This window comes from Nelusetta ayraudi, unplaced genomic scaffold, assembly GCF_046127955.1.
Source record: "Nelusetta ayraudi isolate G7.1 ecotype Tasmania unplaced genomic scaffold, CSIRO-AGI_Nayr_v1 ptg000023l, whole genome shotgun sequence".
Taxonomy (NCBI): Eukaryota; Metazoa; Chordata; class Actinopteri; order Tetraodontiformes; family Monacanthidae; genus Nelusetta; species Nelusetta ayraudi.
Genome location: NW_027466073.1, coordinates 3,653,548 through 3,674,951, shown reverse-complemented (window position 1 = coordinate 3,674,951; position 21,404 = coordinate 3,653,548). Strand labels below are relative to the sequence as shown.

Sequence of the window (21,404 nt, the reverse complement as noted above, 5' to 3'; positions counted from 1 at the left end):
AAGATAGATATTGGTCAGTGTTTCCTTTGGTCCTAGTAGCGTCATTAATCATTTGAATTTGTTTTGTGGCGGGTTAAGATTGCACGGACTGACAATTTCCTTGCCAGACGTAGCAGGAAGTTTGAACGGAAAGTTGGTGTTGGAAGCCATTGTGGATCGGTCAGGACGTGCTCACGTGGCCAGAACTAACTTTAAGCTGCATCCACTTGCATTAGGTTGGCCAACTTGTGTGCGGCTTCTGCTGCTCACTGTCCATGGAAGGTTCATCCACACTTTTAGCACCTTGTTGTTGTTGAGGCCAAGTAAATGCTGCCGCGATGCGCCGTGAGCGAGGGTGGCTGTGAGCGGAATGACTCCCTGTGCTCGCCAGTGACGTGGTATCGCTTCTCGGCCTTTTGGCTAAGATCAAGTGTAGTATCTGTTCTTATCAGTTTAATATCTGATACGTCCCCTACCCGGGGACCATATATTAAATTGATTTTTGGACCAGGGAGATGGAATAGGGGCTTGCTCCGTCCACTCCACGCATTGACCCGGTATGGCAGTATCTCCAGGAACGGTGCACTCCTCCTTACGTTGTCTAAAATCAAGCTCAACTAGATGGGGTTGAGGTCAGATTTGATCGGCGGTTTGGAGCGCTTCTGTAATAGCACATGCGGGGTTGCCTTTCCGTGCGCAATTCCCACAATGGGTAGAGTATGATTTCACGTCCCCTGCAGTCCTCTGACTTAGAGCACATCTCCGTAGTAAACAGCAGAGGGCGTTGCACTGCGACCTGTCAGCTGTTGGTCCGGCATCAAGCAGTCTGCTGCCTTTTCTTTGGTGCCGTCCCGCTGTATGCATTGCAGCTAGTGCTTTAGCGTTGCGTTTTCTACTCCTCGATGAATTAGTTCAGTGGTCATTTGTTTTGTTTTTCCCCTTGACGATTCAGAATGTTCTTCTTTTCTCTGAATTTCCCACTGGAATCGCACATCACAGATTTCAAATGGAGCTCTTTTTGCCACATTTTCTCTGGTGGTTTAGTTGTTGATTATTTTGGAGGTAAATGGGATGAAATGAGTGGTTTTCCAAATTCCCTTTTGTTGTGGTCATGCAGCAGTGAACTGTGGAAAAAGGATTGCTCACGTACAAATCTGTTATTTGGGAGACATGAGGTTGGGACAGATTTCTTTCTCATTCAACCAAATATCAACTATTGCTTTTCTTTCTGACATGCCTTTGGCTGTGAACACGTGGCGAGCACCGTGAGCCAGCGCGCAATGACTGTGGAAGACGTGGTCATGTCAGCCATGGGCAACTCATACTTACCTGGCAGGGGAGACACCATGATCAAGAAGGTGGTTCACCCAGGGCGAGGCGCGACCATTGCACTCCGGTTGTGCTGACCCCTGCGAATTCCCCAAATGTGGGAATCTCGACTGCATAATTTCTGGTAGTGGGGGACTGCGTTCGCGCTCTCCCCTGATCAGATGTTGAAAAGCAAGAGTACGTTCTCTCGTACGCCAGTAAGAAATGCTGTCTGTCCAGCGTGCGCGATGCCCGTGATCAGATGGCTTCTTGAATCATGACATGTTGTCTTGAGAGGCTTTCTGACTGAAGTTCAGCTTCTCACTTGGCTGCGTTCATCAGGCTGCTGGCCAAGTTTCCGTGGCTCCGTTTCGATTGTACACAAAGCTCTTGCGTTTGTGTCCACTTTCTCTCCCCATTCTCTGTTCCCTGAGTTTCAGTGTCCAATCACTGGTGGAACCAGAAAAGATTTGGTGACAGTTAAACAATTGACACTGATTTAGGTATTAGTTGTTGAAACATGGACAAACAAGATTAAGACTGAGACCAAGACATTCCATTCCAGAGTGTGAGAGATGTGCATGAGTGTCAAGATAGATATTGGTCAGTGTTTCCTTTGGTCCTAGTAGCGTCATTAATCATTTGAATTTGTTTTGTGGCGGGTTAAGATTGCACGGACTGACAATTTCCTTGCCAGACGTAGCAGGAAGTTTGAACGGAAACTTGGTGTTTGAAGCCATTGTGGATCGGTCAGGACGTGCTCACGTGGCCAGAACTAACTTTAAGCTGCATCCACTTGCATTAGGTTGGCCAACTTGTGTGCGGCTTCTGCTGCTCACTGTCCATGGAAGGTTCATCCACACTTTTAGCACCTTGTTGTTGTTGAGGCCAAGTAAATGCTGCCGCGATGCGCCGTGAGCGAGGGTGGCTGTGAGCGGAATGACTCCCTGTGCTCGCCAGTGACGTGGTATCGCTTCTCGGCCTTTTGGCTAAGATCAAGTGTAGTATCTGTTCTTATCAGTTTAATATCTGATACGTCCCCTACCCGGGGACCATATATTAAATTGATTTTTGGACCAGGGAGATGGAATAGGGGCTTGCTCCGTCCACTCCACGCATCGACCCGGTATGGCAGTATCTCCAGGAACGGTGCACTCCTCCTTACGTTGTCTAAAATCAAGCTCAACTAGATGGGGTTGAGGTCAGATTTGATCGGCGGTTTGGAGCGCTTCTGTAATAGCACATGCGGGGTTGCCTTTCCGTGCGCAATTCCCACAATGGGTAGAGTATGATTTCACGTCCCCTGCAGTCCTCTGACTTAGAGCACATCTCCGTAGTAAACAGCAGAGGGCGTTGCACTGCGACCTGTCAGCTGTTGGTCCGGCATCAAGCAGTCTGCTGCCTTTTCTTTGGTGCCGTCCCGCTGTATGCATTGCAGCTAGTGCTTTAGCGTTGCGTTTTCTACTCCTCGATGAATTAGTTCAGTGGTCATTTGTTTTGTTTTTCCCCTTGACGATTCAGAATGTTCTTCTTTTCTCTGAATTTCCCACTGGAATCGCACATCACAGATTTCAAATGGAGCTCTTTTTGCCACATTTTCTCTGGTGGTTTAGTTGTTGATTCTTTTGGAGGTAAATGGGATGAAATGAGTGGTTTTCCAAATTCCCTTTTGTTGTGGTCATGCAGCAGTGAACTGTGGAAAAAGGATTGCTCACGTACAAATCTGTTATTTGGGAGACATGAGGTTGGGACATTCAACCAATTTCTCATTCAACCATTCAACATTTCTCATTCAACCAAATATCAACTATTGCTTTTCTTTCTGACATGCCTTTGGCTGTGAACACGTGGCGAGCACCGTGAGCCAGCGCGCAATGACTGTGGAAGACGTGGTCATGTCAGCCATGGACAACTCATACTTACCTGGCAGGGGAGACACCATGATCAAGAAGGTGGTTCACCCAGGGCGAGGCGCGACCATTGCACTCCGGTTGTGCTGACCCCTGCGAATTCCCCAAATGTGGGAATCTCGACTGCATAATTTCTGGTAGTGGGGGACTGCGTTCGCGCTCTCCCCTGATCAGATGTTGAAAAGCAAGAGTACGTTCTCTCGTACGCCAGTAAGAAATGCTGTCTGTCCAGCGTGCGCGATGCCCGTGATCAGATGGCTTCTTGAATCATGACATGTTGTCTTGAGAGGCTTTCTGACTGAAGTTCAGCTTCTCACTTGGCTGCGTTCATCAGGCTGCTGGCCAAGTTTCCGTGGCTCCGTTTCGATTGTACACAAAGCTCTTGCGTTTGTGTCCACTTTCTCTCCCCATTCTCTGTTCCCTGAGTTTCAGTGTCCAATCACTGGTGGAACCAGAAAAGATTTGGTGACAGTTAAACAATTGACACTGATTTAGGTATTAGTTGTTGAAACATGGACAAACAAGATTAAGACTGAGACCAAGACATTCCATTCCAGAGTGTGAGAGATGTGCATGAGTGTCAAGATAGATATTGGTCAGTGTTTCCTTTGGTCCTAGTAGCGTCATTAATCATTTGAATTTGTTTTGTGGCGGGTTAAGATTGCACGGACTGACAATTTCCTTGCCAGACGTAGCAGGAAGTTTGAACGGAAACTTGGTGTTGGAAGCCATTGTGGATCGGTCAGGACGTGCTCACGTGGCCAGAACTAACTTTAAGCTGCATCCACTTGCATTAGGTTGGCCAACTTGTGTGCGGCTTCTGCTGCTCACTGTCCATGGAAGGTTCATCCACACTTTTAGCACCTTGTTGTTGTTGAGGCCAAGTAAATGCTGCCGCGATGCGCCGTGAGCGAGGGTGGCTGTGAGCGGAATGACTCCCTGTGCTCGCCAGTGACGTGGTATCGCTTCTCGGCCTTTTGGCTAAGATCAAGTGTAGTATCTGTTCTTATCAGTTTAATATCTGATACGTCCCCTACCCGGGGACCATATATTAAATTGATTTTTGGACCAGGGAGATGGAATAGGGGCTTGCTCCGTCCACTCCACGCATCGACCCGGTATGGCAGTATCTCCAGGAACGGTGCACTCCTCCTTACGTTGTCTAAAATCAAGCTCAACTAGATGGGGTTGAGGTCAGATTTGATCGGCGGTTTGGAGCGCTTCTGTAATAGCACATGCGGGGTTGCCTTTCCGTGCGCAATTCCCACAATGGGTAGAGTATGATTTCACGTCCCCTGCAGTCCTCTGACTTAGAGCACATCTCCGTAGTAAACAGCAGAGGGCGTTGCACTGCGACCTGTCAGCTGTTGGTCCGGCATCAAGCAGTCTGCTGCCTTTTCTTTGGTGCCGTCCCGCTGTATGCATTGCAGCTAGTGCTTTAGCGTTGCGTTTTCTACTCCTCGATGAATTAGTTCAGTGGTCATTTGTTTTGTTTTTCCCCTTGACGATTCAGAACGTTCTTCTTTTCTCTGAATTTCCCACTGGAATCGCACATCACAGATTTCAAATGGAGCTCTTTTTGCCACATTTTCTCTGGTGGTTTAGTTGTTGATTCTTTTGGAGGTAAATGGGATGAAATGAGTGGTTTTCCAAATTCCCTTTTGTTGTGGTCATGCAGCAGTGAACTGTGGAAAAAGGATTGCTCACGTACAAATCTGTTATTTGGGAGACATGAGGTTGGGACAGATTTCTTTCTCATTCAACCAAATATCAACTATTGCTTTTCTTTCTGACATGCCTTTGGCTGTGAACACGTGGCGAGCACCGTGAGCCAGCGCGCAATGACTGTGGAAGACGTGGTCATGTCAGCCATGGGCAACTCATACTTACCTGGCAGGAGAGACACCATGATCAAGAAGGTGGTTCACCCAGGGCGAGGCGCGACCATTGCACTCCGGTTGTGCTGACCCCTGCGAATTCCCCAAATGTGGGAATCTCGACTGCATAATTTCTGGTAGTGGGGGACTGCGTTCGCGCTCTCCCCTGATCAGATGTTGAAAAGCAAGAGTACGTTCTCTCGTACGCCAGTAAGAAATGCTGTCTGTCCAGCGTGCGCGATGCCCGTGATCAGATGGCTTCTTGAATCATGACATGTTGTCTTGAGAGGCTTTCTGACTGAAGTTCAGCTTCTCACTTGGCTGCGTTCATCAGGCTGCTGGCCAAGTTTCCGTGGCTCCGTTTCGATTGTACACAAAGCTCTTGCGTTTGTGTCCACTTTCTCTCCCCATTCTCTGTTCCCTGAGTTTCAGTGTCCAATCACTGGTGGAACCAGAAAAGATTTGGTGACAGTTAAACAATTGACACTGATTTAGGTATTAGTTGTTGAAACATGGACAAACAAGATTAAGACTGAGACCAAGACATTCCATTCCAGAGTGTGAGAGATGTGCATGAGTGTCAAGATAGATATTGGTCAGTGTTTCCTTTGGTCCTAGTAGCGTCATTAATCATTTGAATTTGTTTTGTGGCGGGTTAAGATTGCACGGACTGACAATTTCCTTGCCAGACGTAGCAGGAAGTTTGAACGGAAACTTGGTGTTTGAAGCCATTGTGGATCGGTCAGGACGTGCTCACGTGGCCAGAACTAACTTTAAGCTGCATCCACTTGCATTAGGTTGGCCAACTTGTGTGCGGCTTCTGCTGCTCACTGTCCATGGAAGGTTCATCCACACTTTTAGCACCTTGTTGTTGTTGAGGCCAAGTAAATGCTGCCGCGATGCGCCGTGAGCGAGGGTGGCTGTGAGCGGAATGACTCCCTGTGCTCGCCAGTGACGTGGTATCGCTTCTCGGCCTTTTGGCTAAGATCAAGTGTAGTATCTGTTCTTATCAGTTTAATATCTGATACGTCCCCTACCCGGGGACCATATATTAAATTGATTTTTGGACCAGGGAGATGGAATAGGGGCTTGCTCCGTCCACTCCACGCATCGACCCGGTATGGCAGTATCTCCAGGAACGGTGCACTCCTCCTTACGTTGTCTAAAATCAAGCTCAACTAGATGGGGTTGAGGTCAGATTTGATCGGCGGTTTGGAGCGCTTCTGTAATAGCACATGCGGGGTTGCCTTTCCGTGCGCAATTCCCACAATGGGTAGAGTATGATTTCACGTCCCCTGCAGTCCTCTGACTTAGAGCACATCTCCGTAGTAAACAGCAGAGGGCGTTGCACTGCGACCTGTCAGCTGTTGGTCCGGCATCAAGCAGTCTGCTGCCTTTTCTTTGGTGCCGTCCCGCTGTATGCATTGCAGCTAGTGCTTTAGCGTTGCGTTTTCTACTCCTCGATGAATTAGTTCAGTGGTCATTTGTTTTGTTTTTCCCCTTGACGATTCAGAATGTTCTTCTTTTCTCTGAATTTCCCACTGGAATCGCACATCACAGATTTCAAATGGAGCTCTTTTTGCCACATTTTCTCTGGTGGTTTAGTTGTTGATTCTTTTGGAGGTAAATGGGATGAAATGAGTGGTTTTCCAAATTCCCTTTTGTTGTGGTCATGCAGCAGTGAACTGTGGAAAAAGGATTGCTCACGTACAAATCTGTTATTTGGGAGACATGAGGTTGGGACAGATTTCTTTCTCATTCAACCAAATATCAACTATTGCTTTTCTTTCTGACATGCCTTTGGCTGTGAACACGTGGCGAGCACCGTGAGCCAGCGCGCAATGACTGTGGAAGACGTGGTCATGTCAGCCATGGACAACTCATACTTACCTGGCAGGGGAGACACCATGATCAAGAAGGTGGTTCACCCAGGGCGAGGCGCGACCATTGCACTCCGGTTGTGCTGACCCCTGCGAATTCCCCAAATGTGGGAATCTCGACTGCATAATTTCTGGTAGTGGGGGACTGCGTTCGCGCTCTCCCCTGATCAGATGTTGAAAAGCAAGAGTACGTTCTCTCGTACGCCAGTAAGAAATGCTGTCTGTCCAGCGTGCGCGATGCCCGTGATCAGATGGCTTCTTGAATCATGACATGTTGTCTTGAGAGGCTTTCTGACTGAAGTTCAGCTTCTCACTTGGCTGCGTTCATCAGGCTGCTGGCCAAGTTTCCGTGGCTCCGTTTCGATTGTACACAAAGCTCTTGCGTTTGTGTCCACTTTCTCTCCCCATTCTCTGTTCCCTGAGTTTCAGTGTCCAATCACTGGTGGAACCAGAAAAGATTTGGTGACAGTTAAACAATTGACACTGATTTAGGTATTAGTTGTTGAAACATGGACAAACAAGATTAAGACTGAGACCAAGACATTCCATTCCAGAGTGTGAGAGATGTGCATGAGTGTCAAGATAGATATTGGTCAGTGTTTCCTTTGGTCCTAGTAGCGTCATTAATCATTTGAATTTGTTTTGTGGCGGGTTAAGATTGCACGGACTGACAATTTCCTTGCCAGACGTAGCAGGAAGTTTGAACGGAAACTTGGTGTTGGAAGCCATTGTGGATCGGTCAGGACGTGCTCACGTGGCCAGAACTAACTTTAAGCTGCATCCACTTGCATTAGGTTGGCCAACTTGTGTGCGGCTTCTGCTGCTCACTGTCCATGGAAGGTTCATCCACACTTTTAGCACCTTGTTGTTGTTGAGGCCAAGTAAATGCTGCCGCGATGCGCCGTGAGCGAGGGTGGCTGTGAGCGGAATGACTCCCTGTGCTCGCCAGTGACGTGGTATCGCTTCTCGGCCTTTTGGCTAAGATCAAGTGTAGTATCTGTTCTTATCAGTTTAATATCTGATACGTCCCCTACCCGGGGACCATATATTAAATTGATTTTTGGACCAGGGAGATGGAATAGGGGCTTGCTCCGTCCACTCCACGCATCGACCCGGTATGGCAGTATCTCCAGGAACGGTGCACTCCTCCTTACGTTGTCTAAAATCAAGCTCAACTAGATGGGGTTGAGGTCAGATTTGATCGGCGGTTTGGAGCGCTTCTGTAATAGCACATGCGGGGTTGCCTTTCCGTGCGCAATTCCCACAATGGGTAGAGTATGATTTCACGTCCCCTGCAGTCCTCTGACTTAGAGCACATCTCCGTAGTAAACAGCAGAGGGCGTTGCACTGCGACCTGTCAGCTGTTGGTCCGGCATCAAGCAGTCTGCTGCCTTTTCTTTGGTGCCGTCCCGCTGTATGCATTGCAGCTAGTGCTTTAGCGTTGCGTTTTCTACTCCTCGATGAATTAGTTCAGTGGTCATTTGTTTTGTTTTTCCCCTTGACGATTCAGAACGTTCTTCTTTTCTCTGAATTTCCCACTGGAATCGCACATCACAGATTTCAAATGGAGCTCTTTTTGCCACATTTTCTCTGGTGGTTTAGTTGTTGATTCTTTTGGAGGTAAATGGGATGAAATGAGTGGTTTTCCAAATTCCCTTTTGTTGTGGTCATGCAGCAGTGAACTGTGGAAAAAGGATTGCTCACGTACAAATCTGTTATTTGGGAGACATGAGGTTGGGACAGATTTCTTTCTCATTCAACCAAATATCAACTATTGCTTTTCTTTCTGACATGCCTTTGGCTGTGAACACGTGGCGAGCACCGTGAGCCAGCGCGCAATGACTGTGGAAGACGTGGTCATGTCAGCCATGGGCAACTCATACTTACCTGGCAGGAGAGACACCATGATCAAGAAGGTGGTTCACCCAGGGCGAGGCGCGACCATTGCACTCCGGTTGTGCTGACCCCTGCGAATTCCCCAAATGTGGGAATCTCGACTGCATAATTTCTGGTAGTGGGGGACTGCGTTCGCGCTCTCCCCTGATCAGATGTTGAAAAGCAAGAGTACGTTCTCTCGTACGCCAGTAAGAAATGCTGTCTGTCCAGCGTGCGCGATGCCCGTGATCAGATGGCTTCTTGAATCATGACATGTTGTCTTGAGAGGCTTTCTGACTGAAGTTCAGCTTCTCACTTGGCTGCGTTCATCAGGCTGCTGGCCAAGTTTCCGTGGCTCCGTTTCGATTGTACACAAAGCTCTTGCGTTTGTGTCCACTTTCTCTCCCCATTCTCTGTTCCCTGAGTATCAGTGTCCAATCACTGGTGGAACCAGAAAAGATTTGGTGACAGTTAAACAATTGACACTGATTTAGGTATTAGTTGTTGAAACATGGACAAACAAGATTAAGACTGAGACCAAGACATTCCATTCCAGAGTGTGAGAGATGTGCATGAGTGTCAAGATAGATATTGGTCAGTGTTTCCTTTGGTCCTAGTAGCGTCATTAATCATTTGAATTTGTTTTGTGGCGGGTTAAGATTGCACGGACTGACAATTTCCTTGCCAGACGTAGCAGGAAGTTTGAACGGAAACTTGGTGTTGGAAGCCATTGTGGATCGGTCAGGACGTGCTCACGTGGCCAGAACTAACTTTAAGCTGCATCCACTTGCATTAGGTTGGCCAACTTGTGTGCGGCTTCTGCTGCTCACTGTCCATGGAAGGTTCATCCACACTTTTAGCACCTTGTTGTTGTTGAGGCCAAGTAAATGCTGCCGCGATGCGCCGTGAGCGAGGGTGGCTGTGAGCGGAATGACTCCCTGTGCTCGCCAGTGACGTGGTATCGCTTCTCGGCCTTTTGGCTAAGATCAAGTGTAGTATCTGTTCTTATCAGTTTAATATCTGATACGTCCCCTACCCGGGGACCATATATTAAATTGATTTTTGGACCAGGGAGATGGAATAGGGGCTTGCTCCGTCCACTCCACGCATCGACCCGGTATGGCAGTATCTCCAGGAACGGTGCACTCCTCCTTACGTTGTCTAAAATCAAGCTCAACTAGATGGGGTTGAGGTCAGATTTGATCGGCGGTTTGGAGCGCTTCTGTAATAGCACATGCGGGGTTGCCTTTCCGTGCGCAATTCCCACAATGGGTAGAGTATGATTTCACGTCCCCTGCAGTCCTCTGACTTAGAGCACATCTCCGTAGTAAACAGCAGAGGGCGTTGCACTGCGACCTGTCAGCTGTTGGTCCGGCATCAAGCAGTCTGCTGCCTTTTCTTTGGTGCCGTCCCGCTGTATGCATTGCAGCTAGTGCTTTAGCGTTGCGTTTTCTACTCCTCGATGAATTAGTTCAGTGGTCATTTGTTTTGTTTTTCCCCTTGACGATTCAGAACGTTCTTCTTTTCTCTGAATTTCCCACTGGAATCGCACATCACAGATTTCAAATGGAGCTCTTTTTGCCACATTTTCTCTGGTGGTTTAGTTGTTGATTCTTTTGGAGGTAAATGGGATGAAATGAGTGGTTTTCCAAATTCCCTTTTGTTGTGGTCATGCAGCAGTGAACTGTGGAAAAAGGATTGCTCACGTACAAATCTGTTATTTGGGAGACATGAGGTTGGGACAGATTTCTTTCTCATTCAACCAAATATCAACTATTGCTTTTCTTTCTGACATGCCTTTGGCTGTGAACACGTGGCGAGCACCGTGAGCCAGCGCGCAATGACTGTGGAAGACGTGGTCATGTCAGCCATGGGCAACTCATACTTACCTGGCAGGGGAGACACCATGATCAAGAAGGTGGTTCACCCAGGGCGAGGCGTGACCATTGCACTCCGGTTGTGCTGACCCCTGCGAATTCCCCAAATGTGGGAATCTCGACTGCATAATTTCTGGTAGTGGGGGACTGCGTTCGCGCTCTCCCCTGATCAGATGTTGAAAAGCAAGAGTACGTTCTCTCGTACGCCAGTAAGAAATGCTGTCTGTCCAGCGTGCGCGATGCCCGTGATCAGATGGCTTCTTGAATCATGACATGTTGTCTTGAGAGGCTTTCTGACTGAAGTTCAGCTTCTCACTTGGCTGCGTTCATCAGGCTGCTGGCCAAGTTTCCGTGGCTCCGTTTCGATTGTACACAAAGCTCTTGCGTTTGTGTCCACTTTCTCTCCCCATTCTCTGTTCCCTGAGTTTCAGTGTCCAATCACTGGTGGAACCAGAAAAGATTTGGTGACAGTTAAACAATTGACACTGATTTAGGTATTAGTTGTTGAAACATGGACAAACAAGATTAAGACTGAGACCAAGACATTCCATTCCAGAGTGTGAGAGATGTGCATGAGTGTCAAGATAGATATTGGTCAGTGTTTCCTTTGGTCCTAGTAGCGTCATTAATCATTTGAAATTGTTTTGTGGCGGGTTAAGATTGCACGGACTGACAATTTCCTTGCCAGACGTAGCAGGAAGTTTGAACGGAAACTTGGTGTTGGAAGCCATTGTGGATCGGTCAGGACGTGCTCACGTGGCCAGAACTAACTTTAAGCTGCATCCACTTGCATTAGGTTGGCCAACTTGTGTGCGGCTTCTGCTGCTCACTGTCCATGGAAGGTTCATCCACACTTTTAGCACCTTGTTGTTGTTGAGGCCAAGTAAATGCTGCCGCGATGCGCCGTGAGCGAGGGTGGCTGTGAGCGGAATGACTCCCTGTGCTCGCCAGTGACGTGGTATCGCTTCTCGGCCTTTTGGCTAAGATCAAGTGTAGTATCTGTTCTTATCAGTTTAATATCTGATACGTCCCCTACCCGGGGACCATATATTAAATTGATTTTTGGACCAGGGAGATGGAATAGGGGCTTGCTCCGTCCACTCCACGCATCGACCCGGTATGGCAGTATCTCCAGGAACGGTGCACTCCTCCTTACGTTGTCTAAAATCAAGCTCAACTAGATGGGGTTGAGGTCAGATTTGATCGGCGGTTTGGAGCGCTTCTGTAATAGCACATGCGGGGTTGCCTTTCCGTGCGCAATTCCCACAATGGGTAGAGTATGATTTCACGTCCCCTGCAGTCCTCTGACTTAGAGCACATCTCCGTAGTAAACAGCAGAGGGCGTTGCACTGCGACCTGTCAGCTGTTGGTCCGGCATCAAGCAGTCTGCTGCCTTTTCTTTGGTGCCGTCCCGCTGTATGCATTGCAGCTAGTGCTTTAGCGTTGCGTTTTCTACTCCTCGATGAATTAGTTCAGTGGTCATTTGTTTTGTTTTTCCCCTTGACGATTCAGAACGTTCTTCTTTTCTCTGAATTTCCCACTGGAATCGCACATCACAGATTTCAAATGGAGCTCTTTTTGCCACATTTTCTCTGGTGGTTTAGTTGTTGATTCTTTTGGAGGTAAATGGGATGAAATGAGTGGTTTTCCAAATTCCCTTTTGTTGTGGTCATGCAGCAGTGAACTGTGGAAAAAGGATTGCTCACGTACAAATCTGTTATTTGGGAGACATGAGGTTGGGACAGATTTCTTTCTCATTCAACCAAATATCAACTATTGCTTTTCTTTCTGACATGCCTTTGGCTGTGAACACGTGGCGAGCACCGTGAGCCAGCGCGCAATGACTGTGGAAGACGTGGTCATGTCAGCCATGGGCAACTCATACTTACCTGGCAGGGGAGACACCATGATCAAGAAGGTGGTTCACCCAGGGCGAGGCGCGACCATTGCACTCCGGTTGTGCTGACCCCTGCGAATTCCCCAAATGTGGGAATCTCGACTGCATAATTTCTGGTAGTGGGGGACTGCGTTCGCGCTCTCCCCTGATCAGATGTTGAAAAGCAAGAGTACGTTCTCTCGTACGCCAGTAAGAAATGCTGTCTGTCCAGCGTGCGCGATGCCCGTGATCAGATGGCTTCTTGAATCATGACATGTTGTCTTGAGAGGCTTTCTGACTGAAGTTCAGCTTCTCACTTGGCTGCGTTCATCAGGCTGCTGGCCAAGTTTCCGTGGCTCCGTTTCGATTGTACACAAAGCTCTTGCGTTTGTGTCCACTTTCTCTCCCCATTCTCTGTTCCCTGAGTTTCAGTGTCCAATCACTGGTGGAACCAGAAAAGATTTGGTGACAGTTAAACAATTGACACTGATTTAGGTATTAGTTGTTGAAACATGGACAAACAAGATTAAGACTGAGACCAAGACATTCCATTCCAGAGTGTGAGAGATGTGCATGAGTGTCAAGATAGATATTGGTCAGTGTTTCCTTTGGTCCTAGTAGCGTCATTAATCATTTGAATTTGTTTTGTGGCGGGTTAAGATTGCACGGACTGACAATTTCCTTGCCAGACGTAGCAGGAAGTTTGAACGGAAACTTGGTGTTGGAAGCCATTGTGGATCGGTCAGGACGTGCTCACGTGGCCAGAACTAACTTTAAGCTGCATCCACTTGCATTAGGTTGGCCAACTTGTGTGCGGCTTCTGCTGCTCACTGTCCATGGAAGGTTCATCCACACTTTTAGCACCTTGTTGTTGTTGAGGCCAAGTAAATGCTGCCGCGATGCGCCGTGAGCGAGGGTGGCTGTGAGCGGAATGACTCCCTGTGCTCGCCAGTGACGTGGTATCGCTTCTCGGCCTTTTGGCTAAGATCAAGTGTAGTATCTGTTCTTATCAGTTTAATATCTGCTACGTCCCCTACCCGGGGACCATATATTAAATTGATTTTTGGACCAGGGAGATGGAATAGGGGCTTGCTCCGTCCACTCCACGCATCGACCCGGTATGGCAGTATCTCCAGGAACGGTGCACTCCTCCTTACGTTGTCTAAAATCAAGCTCAACTAGATGGGGTTGAGGTCAGATTTGATCGGCGGTTTGGAGCGCTTCTGTAATAGCACATGCGGGGTTGCCTTTCCGTGCGCAATTCCCACAATGGGTAGAGTATGATTTCACGTCCCCTGCAGTCCTCTGACTTAGAGCACATCTCCGTAGTAAACAGCAGAGGGCGTTGCACTGCGACCTGTCAGCTGTTGGTCCGGCATCAAGCAGTCTGCTGCCTTTTCTTTGGTGCCGTCCCGCTGTATGCATTGCAGCTAGTGCTTTAGCGTTGCGTTTTCTACTCCTCGATGAATTAGTTCAGTGGTCATTTGTTTTGTTTTTCCCCTTGACGATTCAGAACGTTCTTCTTTTCTCTGAATTTCCCACTGGAATCGCACATCACAGATTTCAAATGGAGCTCTTTTTGCCACATTTTCTCTGGTGGTTTAGTTGTTGATTCTTTTGGAGGTAAATGGGATGAAATGAGTGGTTTTCCAAATTCCCTTTTGTTGTGGTCATGCAGCAGTGAACTGTGGAAAAAGGATTGCTCACGTACAAATCTGTTATTTGGGAGACATGAGGTTGGGACAGATTTCTTTCTCATTCAACCAAATATCAACTATTGCTTTTCTTTCTGACATGCCTTTGGCTGTGAACACGTGGCGAGCACCGTGAGCCAGCGCGCAATGACTGTGGAAGACGTGGTCATGTCAGCCATGGGCAACTCATACTTACCTGGCAGGGGAGACACCATGATCAAGAAGGTGGTTCACCCAGGGCGAGGCGCGACCATTGCACTCCGGTTGTGCTGACCCCTGCGAATTCCCCAAATGTGGGAATCTCGACTGCATAATTTCTGGTAGTGGGGGACTGCGTTCGCGCTCTCCCCTGATCAGATGTTGAAAAGCAAGAGTACGTTCTCTCGTACGCCAGTAAGAAATGCTGTCTGTCCAGCGTGCGCGATGCCCGTGATCAGATGGCTTCTTGAATCATGACATGTTGTCTTGAGAGGCTTTCTGACTGAAGTTCAGCTTCTCACTTGGCTGCGTTCATCAGGCTGCTGGCCAAGTTTCCGTGGCTCCGTTTCGATTGTACACAAAGCTCTTGCGTTTGTGTCCACTTTCTCTCCCCATTCTCTGTTCCCTGAGTTTCAGTGTCCAATCACTGGTGGAACCAGAAAAGATTTGGTGACAGTTAAACAATTGACACTGATTTAGGTATTAGTTGTTGAAACATGGACAAACAAGATTAAGACTGAGACCAAGACATTCCATTCCAGAGTGTGAGAGATGTGCATGAGTGTCAAGATAGATATTGGTCAGTGTTTCCTTTGGTCCTAGTAGCGTCATTAATCATTTGAAATTGTTTTGTGGCGGGTTAAGATTGCACGGACTGACAATTTCCTTGCCAGACGTAGCAGGAAGTTTGAACGGAAACTTGGTGTTGGAAGCCATTGTGGATCGGTCAGGACGTGCTCACGTGGCCAGAACTAACTTTAAGCTGCATCCACTTGCATTAGGTTGGCCAACTTGTGTGCGGCTTCTGCTGCTCACTGTCCATGGAAGGTTCATCCACACTTTTAGCACCTTGTTGTTGTTGAGGCCAAGTAAATGCTGCCGCGATGCGCCGTGAGCGAGGGTGGCTGTGAGCGGAATGACTCCCTGTGCTCGCCAGTGACGTGGTATCGCTTCTCGGCCTTTTGGCTAAGATCAAGTGTAGTATCTGTTCTTATCAGTTTAATATCTGATACGTCCCCTACCCGGGGACCATATATTAAATTGATTTTTGGACCAGGGAGATGGAATAGGGGCTTGCTCCGTCCACTCCACGCATCGACCCGGTATGGCAGTATCTCCAGGAACGGTGCACTCCTCCTTACGTTGTCTAAAATCAAGCTCAACTAGATGGGGTTGAGGTCAGATTTGATCGGCGGTTTGGAGCGCTTCTGTAATAGCACATGCGGGGTTGCCTTTCCGTGCGCAATTCCCACAATGGGTAGAGTATGATTTCACGTCCCCTGCAGTCCTCTGACTTAGAGCACATCTCCGTAGTAAACAGCAGAGGGCGTTGCACTGCGACCTGTCAGCTGTTGGTCCGGCATCAAGCAGTCTGCTGCCTTTTCTTTGGTGCCGTCCCGCTGTATGCATTGCAGCTAGTGCTTTAGCGTTGCGTTTTCTACTCCTCGATGAATTAGTTCAGTGGTCATTTGTTTTGTTTTTCCCCTTGACGATTCAGAACGTTCTTCTTTTCTCTGAATTTCCCACTGGAATCGCACATCACAGATTTCAAATGGAGCTCTTTTTGCCACATTTTCTCTGGTGGTTTAGTTGTTGATTCTTTTGGAGGTAAATGGGATGAAATGAGTGGTTTTCCAAATTCCCTTTTGTTGTGGTCATGCAGCAGTGAACTGTGGAAAAAGGATTGCTCACGTACAAATCTGTTATTTGGGAGACATGAGGTTGGGACAGATTTCTTTCTCATTCAACCAAATATCAACTATTGCTTTTCTTTCTGACATGCCTTTGGCTGTGAACACGTGGCGAGCACCGTGAGCCAGCGCGCAATGACTGTGGAAGACGTGGTCATGTCAGCCATGGACAACTCATACTTACCTGGCAGGGGAGACACCATGATCAAGAAGGTGGTTCACCCAGGGCGAGGCGCGACCATTGCACTCCGGTTGTGCTGACCCCTGCGAATTCCCCAAATGTGGGAATCTCGACTGCATAATTTCTGGTAGTGGGGGACTGCGTTCGCGCTCTCCCCTGATCAGATGTTGAAAAGCAAGAGTACGTTCTCTCGTACGCCAGTAAGAAATGCTGTCTGTCCAGCGTGCGCGATGCCCGTGATCAGATGGCTTCTTGAATCATGACATGTTGTCTTGAGAGGCTTTCTGACTGAAGTTCAGCTTCTCACTTGGCTGCGTTCATCAGGCTGCTGGCCAAGTTTCCGTGGCTCCGTTTCGATTGTACACAAAGCTCTTGCGTTTGTGTCCACTTTCTCTCCCCATTCTCTGTTCCCTGAGTTTCAGTGTCCAATCACTGGTGGAACCAGAAAAGATTTGGTGACAGTTAAACAATTGACACTGATTTAGGTATTAGTTGTTGAAACATGGACAAACAAGATTAAGACTGAGACCAAGACATTCCATTCCAGAGTGTGAGAGATGTGCATGAGTGTCAAGATAGATATTGGTCAGTGTTTCCTTTGGTCCTAGTAGCGTCATTAATCATTTGAATTTGTTTTGTGGCGGGTTAAGATTGCACGGACTGACAATTTCCTTGCCAGACGTAGCAGGAAGTTTGAACGGAAACTTGGTGTTGGAAGCCATTGTGGATCGGTCAGGACGTGCTCACGTGGCCAGAACTAACTTTAAGCTGCATCCACTTGCATTAGGTTGGCCAACTTGTGTGCGGCTTCTGCTGCTCACTGTCCATGGAAGGTTCATCCACACTTTTAGCACCTTGTTGTTGTTGAGGCCAAGTAAATGCTGCCGCGATGCGCCGTGAGCGAGGGTGGCTGTGAGCGGAATGACTCCCTGTGCTCGCCAGTGACGTGGTATCGCTTCTCGGCCTTTTGGCTAAGATCAAGTGTAGTATCTGTTCTTATCAGTTTAATATCTGATACGTCCCCTACCCGGGGACCATATATTAAATTGATTTTTGGACCAGGGAGATGGAATAGGGGCTTGCTCCGTCCACTCCACGCATCGACCCGGTATGGCAGTATCTCCAGGAACGGTGCACTCCTCCTTACGTTGTCTAAAATCAAGCTCAACTAGATGGGGTTGAGGTCAGATTTGATCGGCGGTTTGGAGCGCTTCTGTAATAGCACATGCGGGGTTGCCTTTCCGTGCGCAATTCCCACAATGGGTAGAGTATGATTTCACGTCCCCTGCAGTCCTCTGACTTAGAGCACATCTCCGTAGTAAACAGCAGAGGGCGTTGCACTGCGACCTGTCAGCTGTTGGTCCGGCATCAAGCAGTCTGCTGCCTTTTCTTTGGTGCCGTCCCGCTGTATGCATTGCAGCTAGTGCTTTAGCGTTGCGTTTTCTACTCCTCGATGAATTAGTTCAGTGGTCATTTGTTTTGTTTTTCCCCTTGACGATTCAGAACGTTCTTCTTTTCTCTGAATTTCCCACTGGAATCGCACATCACAGATTTCAAATGGAGCTCTTTTTGCCACATTTTCTCTGGTGGTTTAGTTGTTGATTCTTTTGGAGGTAAATGGGATGAAATGAGTGGTTTTCCAAATTCCCTTTTGTTGTGGTCATGCAGCAGTGAACTGTGGAAAAAGGATTGCTCACGTACAAATCTGTTATTTGGGAGACATGAGGTTGGGACAGATTTCTTTCTCATTCAACCAAATATCAACTATTGCTTTTCTTTCTGACATGCCTTTGGCTGTGAACACGTGGCGAGCACCGTGAGCCAGCGCGCAATGACTGTGGAAGACGTGGTCATGTCAGCCATGGGCAACTCATACTTACCTGGCAGGGGAGACACCATGATCAAGAAGGTGGTTCACCCAGGGCGAGGCGCGACCATTGCACTCCGGTTGTGCTGACCCCTGCGAATTCCCCAAATGTGGGAATCTCGACTGCATAATTTCTGGTAGTGGGGGACTGCGTTCGCGCTCTCCCCTGATCAGATGTTGAAAAGCAAGAGTACGTTCTCTCGTACGCCAGTAAGAAATGCTGTCTGTCCAGCGTGCGTGATGCCCGTGATCAGATGGCTTCTTGAATCATGACATGTTGTCTTGAGAGGCTTTCTGACTGAAGTTCAGCTTCTCACTTGGCTGCGTTCATCAGGCTGCTGGCCAAGTTTCCGTGGCTCCGTTTCGATTGTACACAAAGCTCTTGCGTTTGTGTCCACTTTCTCTCCCCATTCTCTGTTCCCTGAGTTTCAGTGTCCAATCACTGGTGGAACCAGAAAAGATTTGGTGACAGTTAAACAATTGACACTGATTTAGGTATTAGTTGTTGAAACATGGACAAACAAGATTAAGACTGAGACCAAGACATTCCATTCCAGAGTGTGAGAGATGTGCATGAGTGTCAAGATAGATATTGGTCAGTGTTTCCTTTGGTCCTAGTAGCGTCATTAATCATTTGAATTTGTTTTGTGGCGGGTTAAGATTGCACGGACTGACAATTTCCTTGCCAGACGTAGCAGGAAGTTTGAACGGAAACTTGGTGTTGGAAGCCATTGTGGATCGGTCAGGACGTGCTCACGTGGCCAGAACTAACTTTAAGCTGCATCCACTTGCATTAGGTTGGCCAACTTGTGTGCGGCTTCTGCTGCTCACTGTCCATGGAAGGTTCATCCACACTTTTAGCACCTTGTTGTTGTTGAGGCCAAGTAAATGCTGCCGCGATGCGCCGTGAGCGAGGGTGGCTGTGAGCGGAATGACTCCCTGTGCTCGCCAGTGACGTGGTATCGCTTCTCGGCCTTTTGGCTAAGATCAAGTGTAGTATCTGTTCTTATCAGTTTAATATCTGATACGTCCCCTACCCGGGGACCATATATTAAATTGATTTTTGGACCAGGGAGATGGAATAGGGGCTTGCTCCGTCCACTCCACGCATCGACCCGGTATGGCAGTATCTCCAGGAACGGTGCACTCCTCCTTACGTTGTCTAAAATCAAGCTCAACTAGATGGGGTTGAGGTCAGATTTGATCGGCGGTTTGGAGCGCTTCTGTAATAGCACATGCGGGGTTGCCTTTCCGTGCGCAATTCCCACAATGGGTAGAGTATGATTTCACGTCCCCTGCAGTCCTCTGACTTAGAGCACATCTCCGTAGTAAACAGCAGAGGGCGTTGCACTGCGACCTGTCAGCTGTTGGTCCGGCATCAAGCAGTCTGCTGCCTTTTCTTTGGTGCCGTCCCGCTGTATGCATTGCAGCTAGTGCTTTAGCGTTGCGTTTTCTACTCCTCGATGAATTAGTTCAGTGGTCATTTGTTTTGTTTTTCCCCTTGACGATTCAGAATGTTCTTCTTTTCTCTGAATTTCCCACTGGAATCGCACATCACAGATTTCAAATGGAGCTCTTTTTGCCACATTTTCTCTGGTGGTTTAGTTGTTGATTCTTTTGGAGGTAAATGGGATGAAATGAGTGGTTTTCCAAATTCCCTTTTGTTGTGGTCATGCAGCAGTGAACTGTGGAAAAAGGATTGCTCACGTACAAATCTGTTATTTGGGAGACATGAGGTTGGGACAGATTTCTTTCTCATTCAACCAAATATCAACTATTGCTTTTCTTTCTGACATGCCTTTGGCTGTGAACACGTGGCGAGCACCGTGAGCCAGCGCGCAATGACTGTGGAAGACGTGGTCATGTCAGCCATGGGCAACTCATACTTACCTGGCAGGGGAGACACCATGATCAAGAAGGTGGTTCACCCAGGGCGAGGCGCGACCATTGCACTCCGGTTGTGCTGACCCCTGCGAATTCCCCAAATGTGGGAATCTCGACTGCATAATTTCTGGTAGTGGGGGACTGCGTTCGCGCTCTCCCCTGATCAGATGTTGAAAAGCAAGAGTACGTTCTCTCGTACGCCAGTAAGAAATGCTGTCTGTCCAGCGTGCGCGATGCCCGTGATCAGATGGCTTCTTGAATCATGACATGTTGTCTTGAGAGGCTTTCTGACTGAAGTTCAGCTTCTCACTTGGCTGCGTTCATCAGGCTGCTGGCCAAGTTTCCGTGGCTCCGTTTCGATTGTACACAAAGCTCTTGCGTTTGTGTCCACTTTCTCTCCCCATTCTCTGTTCCCTGAGTTTCAGTGTCCAATCACTGGTGGAACCAGAAAAGATTTGGTGACAGTTAAACAATTGACACTGATTTAGGTATTAGTTGTTGAAACATGGACAAACAAGATTAAGACTGAGACCAAGACATTCCATTCCGGAGTGTGAGAGATGTGCATGAGTGTCAAGATAGATATTGGTCAGTGTTTCCTTTGGTCCTAGTAGCGTCATTAATCATTTGAATTTGTTTTGTGGCGGGTTAAGATTGCACGGACTGACAATTTCCTTGCCAGACGTAGCAGGAAGTTTGAACGGAAACTTGGTGTTGGAAGCCATTGTGGATCGGTCAGGACGTGCTCACGTGGCCAGAACTAACTTTAAGCTGCATCCACTTGCATTAGGTTGGCCAACTTGTGTGCGGCTTCTGCTGCTCACTGTCCATGGAAGGTTCATCCACACTTTTAGCACCTTGTTGTTGTTGAGGCCAAGTAAATGCTGCCGCGATGCGCCGTGAGCGAGGGTGGCTGTGAGCGGAATGACTCCCTGTGCTCGCCAGTGACGTGGTATCGCTTCTCGGCCTTTTGGCTAAGATCAAGTGTAGTATCTGTTCTTATCAGTTTAATATCTGATACGTCCCCTACCCGGGGACCATATATTAAATTGATTTTTGGACCAGGGAGATGGAATAGGGGCTTGCTCCGTCCACTCCACGCATCGACCCGGTATGGCAGTATCTCCAGGAACGGTGCACTCCTCCTTACGTTGTCTAAAATCAAGCTCAACTAGATGGGGTTGAGGTCAGATTTGATCGGCGGTTTGGAGCGCTTCTGTAATAGCACATGCGGGGTTGCCTTTCCGTGCGCAATTCCCACAATGGGTAGAGTATGATTTCACGTCCCCTGCAGTCCTCTGACTTAG

At 48.1% G+C, this 21,404-nt stretch overlaps 1 protein-coding gene and 23 non-coding genes across 24 annotated transcripts in view; all 24 read left to right on the top strand.

The window, feature by feature from the left end:
- Positions 1–21,404, top strand: part of LOC142889628 (NLR family CARD domain-containing protein 3-like) — a 391,584-nt gene that overhangs the window by 309,475 nt on the left and 60,705 nt on the right. The window lies entirely within an intron of this gene.
- LOC142889763 (U2 spliceosomal RNA) lies at positions 380–570 on the top strand. The gene has a single exon (XR_012926952.1). It is a non-coding gene; the product is annotated as a U2 spliceosomal RNA (small nuclear RNA).
- Positions 1,301–1,464, top strand: LOC142889799 (U1 spliceosomal RNA). Its single transcript, XR_012926979.1, has one exon. It is a non-coding gene; the product is annotated as a U1 spliceosomal RNA (small nuclear RNA).
- LOC142889737 (U2 spliceosomal RNA) lies at positions 2,257–2,447 on the top strand. Its single transcript, XR_012926928.1, has one exon. It is a non-coding gene; the product is annotated as a U2 spliceosomal RNA (small nuclear RNA).
- On the top strand, positions 3,203–3,366 carry LOC142889798 (U1 spliceosomal RNA). The gene has a single exon (XR_012926978.1). It is a non-coding gene; the product is annotated as a U1 spliceosomal RNA (small nuclear RNA).
- LOC142889736 (U2 spliceosomal RNA) lies at positions 4,159–4,349 on the top strand. The gene has a single exon (XR_012926927.1). It is a non-coding gene; the product is annotated as a U2 spliceosomal RNA (small nuclear RNA).
- On the top strand, positions 5,080–5,243 carry LOC142889708 (U1 spliceosomal RNA). The gene has a single exon (XR_012926901.1). It is a non-coding gene; the product is annotated as a U1 spliceosomal RNA (small nuclear RNA).
- On the top strand, positions 6,036–6,226 carry LOC142889735 (U2 spliceosomal RNA). Its single transcript, XR_012926926.1, has one exon. It is a non-coding gene; the product is annotated as a U2 spliceosomal RNA (small nuclear RNA).
- On the top strand, positions 6,957–7,120 carry LOC142889797 (U1 spliceosomal RNA). The gene has a single exon (XR_012926977.1). It is a non-coding gene; the product is annotated as a U1 spliceosomal RNA (small nuclear RNA).
- Positions 7,913–8,103, top strand: LOC142889734 (U2 spliceosomal RNA). The gene has a single exon (XR_012926925.1). It is a non-coding gene; the product is annotated as a U2 spliceosomal RNA (small nuclear RNA).
- Positions 8,834–8,997, top strand: LOC142889707 (U1 spliceosomal RNA). Its single transcript, XR_012926900.1, has one exon. It is a non-coding gene; the product is annotated as a U1 spliceosomal RNA (small nuclear RNA).
- LOC142889733 (U2 spliceosomal RNA) lies at positions 9,790–9,980 on the top strand. The gene has a single exon (XR_012926924.1). It is a non-coding gene; the product is annotated as a U2 spliceosomal RNA (small nuclear RNA).
- Positions 10,711–10,874, top strand: LOC142889689 (U1 spliceosomal RNA). The gene has a single exon (XR_012926882.1). It is a non-coding gene; the product is annotated as a U1 spliceosomal RNA (small nuclear RNA).
- Positions 11,667–11,857, top strand: LOC142889732 (U2 spliceosomal RNA). Its single transcript, XR_012926923.1, has one exon. It is a non-coding gene; the product is annotated as a U2 spliceosomal RNA (small nuclear RNA).
- On the top strand, positions 12,588–12,751 carry LOC142889796 (U1 spliceosomal RNA). Its single transcript, XR_012926976.1, has one exon. It is a non-coding gene; the product is annotated as a U1 spliceosomal RNA (small nuclear RNA).
- On the top strand, positions 13,544–13,734 carry LOC142889777 (U2 spliceosomal RNA). The gene has a single exon (XR_012926966.1). It is a non-coding gene; the product is annotated as a U2 spliceosomal RNA (small nuclear RNA).
- Positions 14,465–14,628, top strand: LOC142889795 (U1 spliceosomal RNA). The gene has a single exon (XR_012926975.1). It is a non-coding gene; the product is annotated as a U1 spliceosomal RNA (small nuclear RNA).
- LOC142889731 (U2 spliceosomal RNA) lies at positions 15,421–15,611 on the top strand. Its single transcript, XR_012926922.1, has one exon. It is a non-coding gene; the product is annotated as a U2 spliceosomal RNA (small nuclear RNA).
- LOC142889794 (U1 spliceosomal RNA) lies at positions 16,342–16,505 on the top strand. Its single transcript, XR_012926974.1, has one exon. It is a non-coding gene; the product is annotated as a U1 spliceosomal RNA (small nuclear RNA).
- LOC142889729 (U2 spliceosomal RNA) lies at positions 17,298–17,488 on the top strand. The gene has a single exon (XR_012926920.1). It is a non-coding gene; the product is annotated as a U2 spliceosomal RNA (small nuclear RNA).
- LOC142889793 (U1 spliceosomal RNA) lies at positions 18,219–18,382 on the top strand. Its single transcript, XR_012926973.1, has one exon. It is a non-coding gene; the product is annotated as a U1 spliceosomal RNA (small nuclear RNA).
- LOC142889727 (U2 spliceosomal RNA) lies at positions 19,175–19,365 on the top strand. Its single transcript, XR_012926919.1, has one exon. It is a non-coding gene; the product is annotated as a U2 spliceosomal RNA (small nuclear RNA).
- On the top strand, positions 20,096–20,259 carry LOC142889792 (U1 spliceosomal RNA). The gene has a single exon (XR_012926972.1). It is a non-coding gene; the product is annotated as a U1 spliceosomal RNA (small nuclear RNA).
- On the top strand, positions 21,052–21,242 carry LOC142889726 (U2 spliceosomal RNA). Its single transcript, XR_012926918.1, has one exon. It is a non-coding gene; the product is annotated as a U2 spliceosomal RNA (small nuclear RNA).